The sequence below is a fragment of the Cupressus sempervirens genome, chromosome 8 (genome assembly GCF_028749045.1).
Source record: "Cupressus sempervirens isolate cs-2001-9-10 chromosome 8, ASM2874904v1, whole genome shotgun sequence".
NCBI classification, from domain to species: domain Eukaryota; kingdom Viridiplantae; phylum Streptophyta; class Pinopsida; order Cupressales; family Cupressaceae; genus Cupressus; species Cupressus sempervirens.
In genome coordinates, this window is record NC_143125.1 from 527,780,838 (window position 1) to 527,796,299 (window position 15,462).

Consider the following 15,462-nt stretch of genomic DNA (forward strand, 5'->3'; position numbering starts at 1 on the left):
AAAATATAAAAAGTCAGTAGTACTGATTGAGAACTAAAAGTTACAATGAAACTGTGACCATAGAATATAAGAAGATTTCCAGTTACAAGGCCAATTTTAGAATTTCTATTGTGGCAGTTATTTGTAGTGAATCTATGTGTTCATTTGTGTAGGCTATCTTGAGTAATCAGTCAATTTGGAAAAAAAAATTTCACAGTGAATGGTGTGTGTGCTTTCTTACAATAATGTTTGACCTATATTCCATTCTGTTACTTTCCATCTTCCATGTTGCCTAATTTCAACTTCCAAAGGGGTTCAAAATAAGACTTTGATTATCCATAGTTTTGAGACTCAGCGAGGACTTGCAGAACCACATCCAGTTAGATTTGAAAAGTCTGCAGTCTTTAACTATAGACTCAACCAAGATAGACAGTGCAGATTCATTAGACTGCTAAAACTTGTAGGTTGAGTTTGTGAAGAAAAACAAAAATCAACTTGAAATTAAAAACAAAAGGAAAGCACTTTTTCAAATATTCTTCAGTCGCCAATGAGTGGAAGGGGAGTAGCCAATACAAACCCATAAAACATAGTTACCCAAGCAATTTAGAGAATTTACGATCTCTCAGATGGAGCAGAAAAGCGACAAAGGAAGTAGAGATGACAACAAAGAGGAAATGATCCTGCGCACGCAAAAAACAACAAACAGGAAATGTTTTAATTTTTTACATCTAAGTCTAGTATTGGTCAAAATTTCGACCAACACGGGGCTTGGATATAAAAAATAAAAAATTTTCCTTCTACATTTCGACCAACCTAAAAAAATTTAGTTGATGGTCAAAAAATTTGGTAGAAAAATGAGGTCAAATGTAGTAGTGAGCTTACCTTAGATTTGTACCTTACCTTAATTTTTTCTTTGTAGATAGAAATTAAGCCATCATCACATGAAATATTGAGTAATAAGTAGGGATTCATTTACTAAATTTCTCAATTTGCTTATAGTTTTGTTGAGTTTTTTAGCTGAGTCCCAAGTCATCTTAACCTTGTTGAGTCCAACTGAGCCCACGTCTGGGAACTTTGATATAAACAGAATGTCATTCATTAGGTTAATCATAAAAGATAAGGCATTAGTACATAGCCATAACAACCAACTTATCTTAATTAAGTAGAGTTTAGGTAAACTAATCTCTAAACTCACCATGTGTTCCATAGTGTACCAGATTGTGAAAGATAATAGTTTGCTTTCAATCCCTGAATTCAGAGTGTATGATAATATGATTTAATAGTTTAATTGATTTGTTCTACTAACATCAGACTCTTATGAAATAATTATTCACTCATTATGGATGTCAATATTCTTAAAGTTACTTATAAGATTTAGAACAAGCTAAACAATTTCTAATATTGTTTTCCAATCCTTTGTCCAATTCACCTTACCTAGTATATCACCATGAGCACTTGGATACAAATAGGATCATTTTTGCCCTTGGATTAGGCTTGGGCATATACATTTTGGGAACATTGAAGACTTCTATAGTCTGGTGACCATTACCATTTAGTGAGATTGAATAAGGGTTCTAAGGCCAAGTGTGAAGCTTTTACATAGCATTAGTAAATTATAGAGAAGCTACTTAGCTTTATGAAACTCAAACTACATGTGAATATGACTTTCAAGTAGCATTGAAGACAATCTCCATCTTACATCCAATTAAAGTGACTTTTTAGGATGAATTTTTAAATTGGAGCTTTGAAGATAATCTCCATCTTGCAGTCAATTAAAGTCACATATTTACCTAGATGTACTAGTGTTTGGCTTGTCAACCTAAGATGGAGGAGTTTGATCCCATTGTTCTAGTCAGGAAAATTAAGTTCCTTTGATTGAAGAAAGCACATCATTTGTAGAGTTTAGTACCACCATTTGAGGTGTCATGCCTGCCCTAGTTCGCATTTTTTCTATCATTGCATAACGCTTTTTTGTTGAATTTTCTATTAATTAAGTCTAATTAATAGATTTAATTAAATGGAAAATTATTATGATATTTTGATAATTAATTTTATTTAATTGATTAGGAAAATATTTAAATAAAAAGAATTAAATTTGAAGATAAAAGTTATAAGTTTAAATTTGGAACGTAATAATATTTATTTAATTTAATAATAATATAATTAGAGTTCATTTTTTAATGAATGCTAAATAATATTATTATTTAAGTTAATAAATATTTTATCAATTAAGTTTCAAAAATAAATTTAAAAGTGGAAAAGAAATTAATTTAATAAAATTTCATAATCACATGATAAGTGCACGAGATTTAGAATTAATAAATTAATTTAAAACGGAGTCAAGTGAATATTAAATAAAGTAATGTGCATTATTTTAATACTTATTCACATAGGAGTATGCGAACTCTTGTGAGTTGTAATGTTGACAACATGTTGTCTACACTTAGGAGTTAGCACATTATTTGAGCACATGGTGTCTACAATATTCTAGACACCTCATCATGTTTATCTTCTTATCGTGAAAGATATGTGCTTAGTTGTCATGCTTATCTCCTAGTTCCTTCTAGACACATTCTAGATGCATCTTAGAGGCCTTTATATACAGGCTCTTATAGTGTGTATGGACAGGCTCATATGCTTCTACATGCTTCAGATAATAGTGAGCATTCATGTTGATCATACTCTTTGGCCTACTGTGTGCTTGTGTCACGGATTTTGGAGAAAGGAGGAATTTTTGGAAAGAAGGAGGTTTTGAGAGGAGGAGCTTCTCTACAATTTTCTGAGGTGTAGTGAATTAGCATCAGTGTCCAGGTAGGCACTCATGATTATTTCACATATTCTATTATGGTCTCTTTCTCTTTCCTATCTACATCATGTCTGCTCGATGATTGCTTGGATAATTCATGTGATGAATGTTCTATATTGTGGAAATTTGGGTATGCATGTTGAGATTCATCTGGATTGAGGAATTAAAATATTATTGCAACCTTCCCTTAGTAGTATCAAAATTCAGAAATGAAATCGAGATTTGGGTTGAATTAATTTAGAATTGAGAAATTAAATTTGGGAAGGGTTTGATTTTGAAAGTGAAATCCTAGATTGAAAATTTGAATAGTTGATAGAGGTTCCTCTATCAGATTATATTTTCTAATTATTTTAAAATTAAAATAAAATGTATATATATATATTGATAGATATGTATAATTTCTAGCAAATTGGTTGAACGGACGAATCCTTATTAAAATAATAATGACTGTAATAAAAATAAAAATAAAATAATAAATATATATTCATTTAAAATAAATTTGGTTGCATTTAATAGCGAGATTGGTAAATGAATTGCCTTGACGATTGTTGAGTGTTAATAAGATAGAATCTAACACCAAAGAGATTATTAGAATTAGCTAATTAAACTGGGTGTTAATGAATTATAAAGACATAACATAATTGCTAAGATGAGATTGTGAATATCATAATAGAGTGATAAAAAGTATATATTAAAATACCAACTATCAAATTGAGTATATATTTAAATTCAGCAATATTATTCAGAATGGTTTTGTGGTTTTTGAAGAAGAGCCACCGAGTTTTATATAATAAACTCAACAGTGGTAAAGTCAATCGATGAACAATGGAAAAGAATGATAATAAGAAAAAATTTAAGACAGTAATGATAAAAAGATAGCATAGCAAATCAATAGGCATAGTCTCTATTCAATTGCAAAACATGAATTTGAAGTTGTGGCATGTCATAGTGAATCAATGGGTAAAGACGTCTTAGATACCATGCATAAGTGCCTTGTAACTTATCATGATGCAAAGATACATTATGAGCAACCTATGATAAGGAGGATATCTATCACTTTACAATCCTTCATAAAATCAAATAGGTTTTTGTTACAGCCAAGAGATATTACGTCTATGAAATTATAAGTTTCTCTTAAAAATTATATGTTCCATAGTGGTTCCCTCAACTCTAAAGGATCTTTACAACAAAATTCAATGTAGGTGTGTATCTAGACATGAGGAAATAATCATGAAATAGAAAGGTGTCCAAGTTAATTTATTGAAATGAATGGATTTATACTAGAGAAATGTTTATTATTTATATTAAAATATATATATATATATATATATATATATATATATATATATATATATATATATATATTTCCACTGCCCTGCCGCCAGCACTATAATAAGCAATATTCCTTGTTGTTAACAAAATCCTTGATATCGTAGTAATGATCTTCATCAAGACAATCAAATGGACTATCACAGAGAATACCATCGCAGGGGAGAGTAACATTATCGCTATAGTTCTATCATTGGAATTCCAACCAAATCTAGAAATCATTATTGTAACATTATCTTAAGTTCGCATGATTATTGCTTGGACTGGCCTCCCATGCATTATTGCAGAGATTTGTGGATTTAATCCAAAATATAGAGATCATCAACACATTATTTAAATAGTTGTCCTAGCTGCCTCCAATTTACCAATCACTTTATCATCAACCCCTACACGAAAAGCAAGTAATAGGTCCGCTTTATTCACTACATAATTTGCATAAATAGTACCATGCATTCCCAACATCTCCAAGCTTCTCTCATCTAATGATGGAAAAGATTCCAAGCCCATCAAAGTACTAGCCACTAGAATGCCTATGTAATCAACAAATTCTCTAAGTTCTTGGCGTGCATTCAAATCATTTAACAATTGATCGATAGCTCCTGATGTACATGACCGATCTAATGATGGTTGGGGCCTGTTTGAAAGAAACTATGTAGCTATTAGTCCAACTTCAAAACCTAAATATTAAATAAGGCCGCATGGCTTCAATCAAGTCGGTGAACTTTAATAAAGCTTTGTATATTAAAAGTTTGATATAAATTTATAAATTGATTGAAATTTGAATATGATTTGATATTAAATTATTAATAAGTTTTATATGAAGCTTAATGATATTTAATATTTTCATTAATAAAATTTAGGATTAATTATTATTATAAAATTTAGAATTAATTATTATTATAAAATTAATAAGGTTGTTATGTTATTGATAAATATTATTTTATCAGTAATATTTATTAATAAGATTCTCATATTATTTCTTGATTATAAGAGCTTGATTATTTATTAATTTAAATGATAATGCATTTAAATATGGTTTAATTTTTAGTTAATAAAATTATTGATAATTTTATTAATTATTAGTAACTGATTATTGTTGGGATATTGATAAGTTCTTAGATTTATAGTCATTAATTAATTTTTAATGATGAATATAATTAAGTGGAAATTGTAGATTTATTATTAATATTATAATTTTGTTAGATTGGAACTACTTATTTAATTAATAAAATTAAATAAGTAGCTTGCCTCTAGAATATTTTGGAGAATTGATTTAAATATAGATGAGTAATTGGGTTTTTATTTAAATATGAGAAATGACCCAATCTATATAGATTTTTAATATAACTTGTTATTATTTATTAACGAGTTTATTATTAATTTATTTGAATATTAATGCATTGGAATATAGTTGATTTTTTATTTATGAAATTATTGATTTTTTGATAATCATTGAGTTAATAATATAGTAATGTAATTATTAATTAATTAAATTAATTGTAGAATTAATTAAATTTAATTTATAATTAAGTTGTGCCATGGAGTTTTAATTGATGTGAATATTGATAATACCGATTTTAAGGAAATTGTAAATTATTCTTTTGAAAGGTGATAAGTATTATCCTAATAATTTGAATAATGGGAGACACTTCTTGGAATTGTTAGTAACGTTGATTTTAGTAAAACAATGCAAATGGTTTTATTAAAAGTCAATGGGAACTAGTTTAATGAATTAAATAAGTAAATAAATATCTTCTGATTATTTTAGAAAATTATTTTAAAATAATGGGGGGATAATTCTATGCTTGATTCGATGAGACAAATGGGTTAACTTGGAGATAAAACGATGAATCTTATACACTTGAAATATACTTGAAACGAAAAACTAAAACCTCATATATGGCTTAACCGTGTGATTGTAAAAGCAAACTAAAACATGTGTTTTTATCTTGTTTCTCTATTTTATCTTTTTTTTGGGGGGTTTTGGGGTTGACTAGATTGTTGACCAATTATAGGATGTCTACTAGAGGCTCAAGGGTTATGAGATGTGATGTCATACTGATGTTATTTGATCTTGATTCTTTTTTAAACCCAACCATGGTAATGTGATGGTATGCTCTATGCGATGTTTGTATTGACTATTCGTTAATGCTTTTTAGTCTTCTTGTGTGAAGCTAAGGTGTATGTATATGAGATACTTGACTTAACCATTTTTAAGTCATTGATCAGTTATACTTGGATTACTTTCTAGTCGCCTTAATGGGACTAAACTGTTTGTTTTGATCTTGATGATGGCATGTTGTGACATGTTTGACTTAACCATTTTGGAGTCTTCGATCAGTATTACTTTGGGATACTTTCTGGTTGCTTGTTGAGAACCGATGGAAATTGTAATTTATTGCAGTTTCTCATTGAGAACCATTGCATATTTTTGATTTATCATTGATGCCTTTAGTTACTCATGGAGAACTGATATGATTATTATGGATTATATTTTGATGCTTTACAATCACTTTTATAGGACTGAGGTGATTTTGTGATTTGTGATTTCATGAGCCTATGGTAGGTTATCCATATGTAGTGTCGGGAAGTGGCTTGCAATGGGGGTCAGGGCCCTAAGTGACTACCAGGGTAACTCATTGTAAGTTGTATTAATAAGTGAAAACATTACACTAAATGGGGATTAAAATGAACCTAATAAGATAATTGTATGTTCTCACCCATGCCTCAAGTGATAATATAGACTAGGATGGGAGTAGAGAGAACACTTGGTTGCGACCTTGCATTCCGTAGTATGCCTTGTCAATACGAGAGGATACTAGTGGTTGCATAGGGATCACTAGGGGGCCAGGGTCTATTGAGAGACTACCAGAGTAACCCTAGCATGATTCATGCGATGACACTTTCCTGCTTACATACTAGATTTCTTATGTGTCTTTGTGTGCCTCTGGGAGTAGATGTCAATTTGTGTGTTGGAACCTTTGAGTTAGTATACTTTCAGGATTCCTGTGTTGGAACCTTTGAGTTAGTATACTTTTAGGATGTCAATTTGTGTGTTGGAACCTTTGAGTTAGTCTACTTTTATGTGTCTTTGTGTGCCTCTAGGAGTAGATGTCAATTTGTGTGTTGAAACCTTTGAGTTAGTATACTTTTAAGATTCCTGGACTTAGAGAGTACTTGTGTTATGTGATTTTTTATCTTTTATTATGTGATTTGATATCCTATATGGGACTTGAGACTATCTCCTCAGTGTGGTGGGAGTGGATCATTTAGGTTCCACACGGTCGGGTGATAGTGCTTTTTCACTCTTACCATTTGAGATCCGTCCATAGTCATTGTGGCTGGAGCATTCTTTGTTGGGATTTACCTTCATTTTGTTCTTGGATCATCATGATGGATGTTATTTACTAACATGTTTCTTTATAGTGATTATTAGCATGCGATAAATGATGTTATCTATTTCGTAGGATCATCTTATACTTTATTCTTACCCATGATAGAATTCTTTATGCGTATGTTGTAGCATGTTAGGTTTCTTGATGCATATGTTGTAACATGTTTTAGGAGTTACATCGCTACTATGATAATACCGATGATCTCTTCGGTGACTTGGGATGTTACACGCAGAGGGATGGCTAGGGCCCACGATGGTCTAATGATGCTATTGATGGTTGGGAGGAACCACGCACTTAGTTTTGTTTTATGATGGATTGTTATCTTTTACGATGGTTGTTATATCTTTATTGATGGATGGATGTATCATGTATTTTATTGGCTTCATTTACTTTATTGCATTTGTATCATGGATTTGATGGGGATGATGTAACTTTATTTTTACATATGTTTAATATTTTAAGCTTTTCATGCCCTATGACATGTACAGTTGATGATTTAGCATTCCGAATTTCATTTGCCAAGAGACATTTGGAACAAATGTATATTATGGTCTATGGACCTTAAATTATTCTTTCATGTGGATGTGGTATTTGTTAGACTTAGAATTAATTAAATTTATATGTGATTCAACATCATGGAATCGTTAAGGAATGTAACTTATTATTTATGCTTATATATGCGTTTAGGTGTATGTACGTTATTGCTTCTGCTACTATATGTTTGATGTGTATGTTTATCTTTCATGTTAAAAAAAATTGCTTGGAAAACTTAGTGAAACTTTAGGTTAACTCTTTTGGATCCCTTGGTGGGGTGTTACGTGAGGAATCACTGCCTATGATCATGGATTGCATGTTATAGGAGTTTAGTGAAGAAAAAGGGAAAAGGTGTACTCTGAAAATTAAAACCAAAAAATATTTCAACTTATTTACAGATGGAGACACTACTACAACAGCTGGGTACTTGGGATGTCAAAACACATGAAAGAATTAAACATTCAAGGGATATGAACCTTTAAGAGGAGGTCTATGCTATAGTGAATCAACATTCACCCAAGGATCTAGAAAAACCATATTCATAACTTCTTTTGCAGTCTACAAACTAACAATTCAACAAGGGCTTTGAGTATACATCCTAGATAAATTGGTGGTTCTCTTAGATGATAGGTTCAACTAAATTGATGACAATCCACCTATCCGCACATGTTTTTAGTCTTTTGATGGCCTCCAATGCCTACCAAAACTTGACTAAAAAATATAATTCCACTATAAAAGATTTTAAGTATTTCTTTGTTTCTTACATAAATAAAACAAAAGGTTTTAAGAATCAGATGACAAAGCATGGTAAAATATGTAGAGGGGAAGTGTGTAGGTATGCTTTCAAGGTATTGTTGAAAGATGACCCTTCTATAAATGAAAATACTTTAATCATAATCTAATAGGCAAGATTCTTGATAGTTTGAAGATTCTATGTGTTATTAAAATGTATAATATAGGAATTTTTCAATGGTGGAAAGAAAATGTATCAATCAATTTGTATTCATACCTTTTAGTTTAGAATCTACTTGTAAGAAATTCCTATAAAGAAAATGAGAATAATGAAATCTGAAAGTGACATTTTATACACCATCTTTATGTAACAATGTAAAGCCAAAATATCTCTAAATTGCACCTCTCAAGAATCAAATAGCATTAGATGACTTGGTAGAGGTAGAGTGTTAATCATATTTGATGCAAAACCTGACGGGTCTCTAACAAAGTGATCTAATTCATCCATGATTAGCTCTGTACTATTGCCAACATTACACTCACTCAATAATCAACCATTCTATCAAATACTCTAGGACTACCATTCAAATAGAAACATGTATTTATTCAATAATCACTACTAAACTTGAATCTATGATAAAAGAAATAAGCTTGAAATAGATAGCATTGGGAAAAACTCACATTGAGAAATAATCCAAGAAGCACATTAACAATTTTTTATGCATTGATGCATAGTAAGGAGAGTTTTAAGAGAAAGACATTAAAACAATCACAATCTTGAAATAGCCCTTGTCTGCCTCCTTGGCTAGAAAAGTCATTATAGCTTCACCCCATCTCTATCCAATCACAATTATGAAAATATCATGTCTTCCTATTTTATTGAAATGTAATATTTTCAATCATCAGAAGGAAACAAAGTACTAGATGCACTAAACTCATATATTAAGCTAATGGGATATTTTTTGTGAGTAGTACAAAGATGATATAAATATTCCATGACCATTTTTTAGATTCATTTGAGTTTTGCATGATATAAATTTTCAACTCAGATAGGAGAGCTTTCAAACTTACAAGGTGGCTACCAAAAAAAGCCACATCAATTAGTTGACAAAAATGATGGAAAGTGATGACACATACAAGTTTAGAAGATTTAGTGTGCCAAGGTTGTCCACATTTGGAAGGAATGGAGTGAATTAATTTAATAAATTTTCAAGTAAGCCTTATAAGCTTTCTTCAGAGATAGTTGGGGTACCCAAAATATCTCCACTTAAATATGTGGGAAGTCTAGATTATTTGGTTCAAAATCCACTAACTCATGGAAATGTCAAAGAAACCTTGTCATTATTTCAGGTTCTTTGTAGGAAATTGTTATATGACAAGGACGCTAGTGTCAGAAAATCTTTATATATGGTTTTATGCAATATCCAATGCCTCCATTGTTAAATCAACCTATTTTGCATAGTATGGTGGGAGGCATTAATTCCTCTATCACATTTTCTAGTGCCAAGCCTGATATTGTTGTTGGTATGGGACCAAACTTTGTTGTATTGCAATCAGTAGGTTACATGAATTCTAGATTTCCTAGCATGTTTGGTGTCTAGTTTATGATACCAGGGTCCAATTTTTGGCTATAATGCTCTACCTCTTGGACATAGTTATGTAGCACCAGCTTTATTAAATTCAAGTTCAGTAGCTAGAAATGTGAAAATAAGCTCTGGTGCACAAGTTGAAGGTTTGCACAAAAATATTTTTTGCCTCATTCTAGTTGCTCAAAGTGCATAGGTCATGTGCTTGATACAGTGACCTTTAATCATTTGAAATTTCTGATATAGGCTGGCCTGGAGAAAAAAATTTCATTGATCACATTCCATAGAAGTTTGGTGATCATAAATTATCTAATGCATTTTCATCATTTGGAAGAGTTATAAGTGCAGAGGTTTTTTTTGACAAAGCTATTGACATTAGCAAATGTTGTAGCAAATTTTTACCTTGCATTAATTTAGAAATCTTGTTTTTAGTTTTGACATAATTTCATCAATTAAATGAAATTGAATCTTTTTCTAGGTTTTGTGAGTTATGATTCCCCTATAGATGCACAATCTACCATCAATGTAATGAATGGGTTCTAGTTGGGTGGAAAGAAGTTGAAGGTCCAATTTAAGTGACATAAAAAATAGAAAAAGGCTTACTAAATAGATATTCCTGATATGACTAGAGAAGATTGGATGGATCGTACTATTCATTACAAATCAATACCAACTGTGTTCAACAACTAGTAGTTATGTCCTCCATTTTTGTGGATTAAAAAATGACTTGATGTAAGATATTGAAAGGTAGAAATGAAGATTATGGATGCTTAAATATGTGGCTCCAATGCTATCATGTGAAAAAGGTGGGAAGCAATAGCTCCCTTTGGTGAAAGAGTGAAGGCTTGAAAATTCATGTCAATTATGTGCATTCTGTGCATTAGAATGCATATTTTGGGGACCCCTTTTCACTTTCTTTTATATTTGCTTTGGAATAAACAATATGTGTTTTGGAATTGATTTTTAGTTTTGTTACTGCTAGTTTTTTGTAAGATTATTATTATTTCTACATTATTGAATGTCCTATTTTACAATGTTTTATGCAATAGTAAATTTGTATATGTGAAACGTATAAGTAATCATTTAGGGAAAAGTATCCCTTCTGAGGGATTTATTTATATTTCATTCTATTCTTGTATGTATTTACATAATTTATTAGTGTTGAAGTACTCTCTTCTTCATAAATTTTAGTGTCTAGAGACCCCTTATGTCTAGGAGCTCTTATGTATGTGAGATCGTCTATGCATGGCTCCTATTTTGTTAAAGTGTGATCAATTTTTCTATCTATATGAAGAAAATTGTTTGCCTTTGCAAATCTTTTTTTTTTTTGAGACTACATTTGTGGTAGTTGTCAGGGATTTTCGAGATGCTCATTAATTACATGATTTCCTATCTCTACAAAGTATTTACATGTTTGTTTCAAAGTCAAAATTTGTGTGAAGTAGAGTTGTTTGTGTAATTACTGTTGGAAGGCTCATATTAAAATTACAGTCAATGTCGGGTATTGTGTACCATTTGTACTTGTAGTCTTGTAGTGTCTTTTTTTGTGTCTCCAAATGACTATGCATTTATGTTGTCTTAATGCATTATCCCTATTTTACTTTTCTGGTTGATTCATTCATATGTGACCGATTTACCATTTTAGAAAATGTCATTTGGAAGAGTGGTTGTAGAATAGTTTTTAAATAATGTTACTAGTTTGTTGAGTTCTAAAAGTTACATTTTTCCTATGCAGAGTGAATAATAGGTGGTGTCTTTTATCTACAATTGATTCTAGTCATGATTTAATGATCATTGGAAGCAAAAAAAAAGGCAAGTAATTGGTCAAAATAATCAGTTTCTTTCTAGTTGAATGCATGTTACATTCTCTATATTTTCCACACTTATTAAGGGAACTATTAATAACATACTAAATTTCATTGTCATTGATTAGATAGTGAACTAAATAGTGTCAACTCTTTACTGCAAAATCATATGTTCTAATCTATGGATGCAAGAGCTAATGTGCAACTACTTAGTAGAACTGCTAAAAGGTTTTTTAGCCTAAAAATTTACTTCTTTCAAACGAATTCAGTTAATAACTAAACACTAAAAAATCTCCATGGTTGGAAAAAGAAAATAATGTTTATCATTCATTCCTCATTGGAATTCAATGATTCATTCAATTGTTTCCAAGAAACAATATTTAATGCTCAATGTATCAACATAAATGATTCTTGCATTCTCTCATTCTGATGATGGATCATTGAGTGTAATCTTAAACACTAATGTTTAAAAAACTTACACAATCCAATCCAAAAATATATAACACACTACATATTTTCTTAAATCTATCAACAATTCATTGTTTATATTAAATATCCTTCTAATGAAATTCACAAGTTGAACTAAATTTGAAGGACGTGTCAAAGAATTTCATGGATGCATTTCCATGGTAACTCATACTGACATCAAAGGTCAATGCAAACTAAAGCCAACTACTCCTTAGCCTACCAAAACATTAAACTAAGCTCAAATGATAGAAATATGAGATTTTAGAGTTATTTCTTGCTATTGAATCTACCTCCAAGAGAACTCTCACAAACATCCAACATGGGTTTTTATTTATGCCTCATATGTTTATCCATCTAATCCATTGTTTGACTACTGGTAGCATTGAAGATAACTATAAATGGAACTTGTTATCTTGCAGATCTAATAATTTCCATGATTTTGGAAGGATAAAAACTTATATTTCAACGTAGGGAAAAAAATTATGGGCATGGTCCTAGTTTTGGAAGTTGAAGACTAGTTACATTACAAGATTGAGCTTTGTATTGTGGGTCTTCATTAGCAAATACAAACTAGAGTTAACTTCTTGAAGCAAGGAAATGTGTAGGTGGCTAAAGGAATAATGAGATCAGGAGGCTACAAAGATGATCTTGATAGCGAAGATCTATTATTTTGCATAGGATAGGGTGGAAACAATTTCTATGGTGACATACAAAAAATTGAGGATCACAAATGTGAACGTGGAAATTTGTCTCTAAAGAACAACACAGAGTTGCAAATACTGATACAAGTAATTGAAGGAATAAAGAAAAAGCATGAAAATAAAGAAAACAAAGAAAGTAGAAAGAACAAGATAAGTGTGTTGCATACATACTCATGATGGACTTGATAATGTGGAGTAAATTTGGTGTAATAGAGGAGCAACTAGATACTCTATATGTAAACTCCTAAGAGGAAGATTAGGTCATCCAAATCTAGAATTTGAGTTAGTACAATTTGTTGGAAAGATATCACATCATATAATTCAAGGCAATCGTTGTATTAAGAAAAATGTGGAAGAAAAATAAAGATAATCCATTTGTTGTAAATAGTAGTGATGGAAAAAATGGTCCACCACTGGTTGTGTACACAAATGAAGTGCTTTACTCAAGTTGTTGTCAGCCTCTTCCTCAAAGATGTTTGTGATTATAGAAATGGATGCACAAATCACACTAAATTCCTTTGTGCTTTAAAAAGTGGTGGGAAATTTCTATTTAAGTTTGATGATTCTATTGTATTTGCTAAGCCAATTGTAATATATGAATGTAATCTGTATTAAAGTTTCTCTCCAAATTTCTACAATAGGCTAAGTCAACGTGGTATTAAATTTCATCTTTAGGTGTTTAAAAATGATAAGAGAGATAAGTCAATTAGATCATTAGAGCCTATACCTTTTGGTAGCTTCATCTATGAGCACACAAGTGAGATTCTTTTAGATATGGAAGTTGAGAAGAGAATTGATAATGATGAGTATCTCTTGAGATAGACAAGAACAATAAGAAGGATTAACCTTGTCGGGATGAACTTTATAGTTTCATCCATGAATTGGACTATAGTCTACTTTGCAATGTGGTAGAAGATGCAGAAGCATCCATTGATGAGCCAAGTATGGAAGTTTGAGAAGATAAAGTCATCAATATGGCTAATTCGAGAGAAGAATAGTATACACATGTGTGCTAATGATAGGACAAGACCCAATTTGAACATGAAATTGAACAATATTGTCATATAGAAAAAATAATGTGAAACCTTAGAAAAAATCATCATCAAAAAATTCAAAAGCTTTATTGGAGTTTCCAAGAAATATTTGTGAAGCCCTACTGTAACACTAGAAGGATATGGCAGACTGTGGATTAATTAACAAAATGCTACCAAAGGTGGGTGAAAATAGGTTAATCTAACCTGACTGATAATGCCCACTATAATTCCTAGCAAGATGCAACTGCAGAACCATTGGAATCCTCCGCAGTCGATTATTAGAGTTATGCTCAATTTGATGTGCTTCCTTCATCGTCCTAAAAATTTTGGCAAATAAAAACTTCCATGTAAAACTCCATACTATAAGTGCTAAGAGATGAAGTTTTAAATTCTCGTCATTCCTTTTCCCTTGTTGAGTGCATATGTAATAAATTTAATATATTATTATCTTTGCTAAAATATATTATTATTATAAATTATATATTTGGTATTTATAATTAAATTAATTAATTTTTAAAATTATTTTATAAACTAATTATTTATTGTCAAACATTTGAAGAAATTTATTATAAAAAATTAATTCAAAAAATCAAACTTAAAGTAACTAATCAATATACAAAGTATTGGTTTTCAATTTTAATTAATGGAAAGCCTGCAGGTTTTTTCTCTTCAACTCAAGGAGTTAGGCAAGGAGATCCGTTATCTCCAATACTTTTTATCATCATCGTTGAAGCATGTAGCAGAACTATCAAACACCAAAATGATATTGGCAAGTGGCAAGGTGCAAATATTTTTGGAACAAATATATCTATCACTCATTCTTTATTTGCAGATGATACATTGTTATTTGGCTTGTCTAGTATTCAAGAGGCTCATCAAAACAAACATATTTTGCAGCTTTATTCAAGTGTATCAAGGTAGGCAATCAACGTGTAGAAGTCCAAAATATATATCTTTAATACCAACAAAGTGATTTTTGATAAAATAGTCTAGGTTCTTAGCTTTATAGTCGATTTTCTTCCTTCCAAATATTTGGGAATTCCATTCTTCATTGGCTCAAACAAAAATAGTTACTGGTCTTCAGTCATTCAAC

At 30.7% G+C, this 15,462-nt stretch overlaps 1 pseudogene; it reads left to right on the plus strand.

Moving 5' to 3' along the window:
- The first annotated feature begins 4,812 nt into the window (after positions 1-4,812).
- LOC149543518 (histone-lysine N-methyltransferase, H3 lysine-9 specific SUVH6-like) lies at positions 4,813-14,180 on the plus strand (annotated as a pseudogene).
- Positions 14,181-15,462: the final 1,282 nt, after the last annotated feature.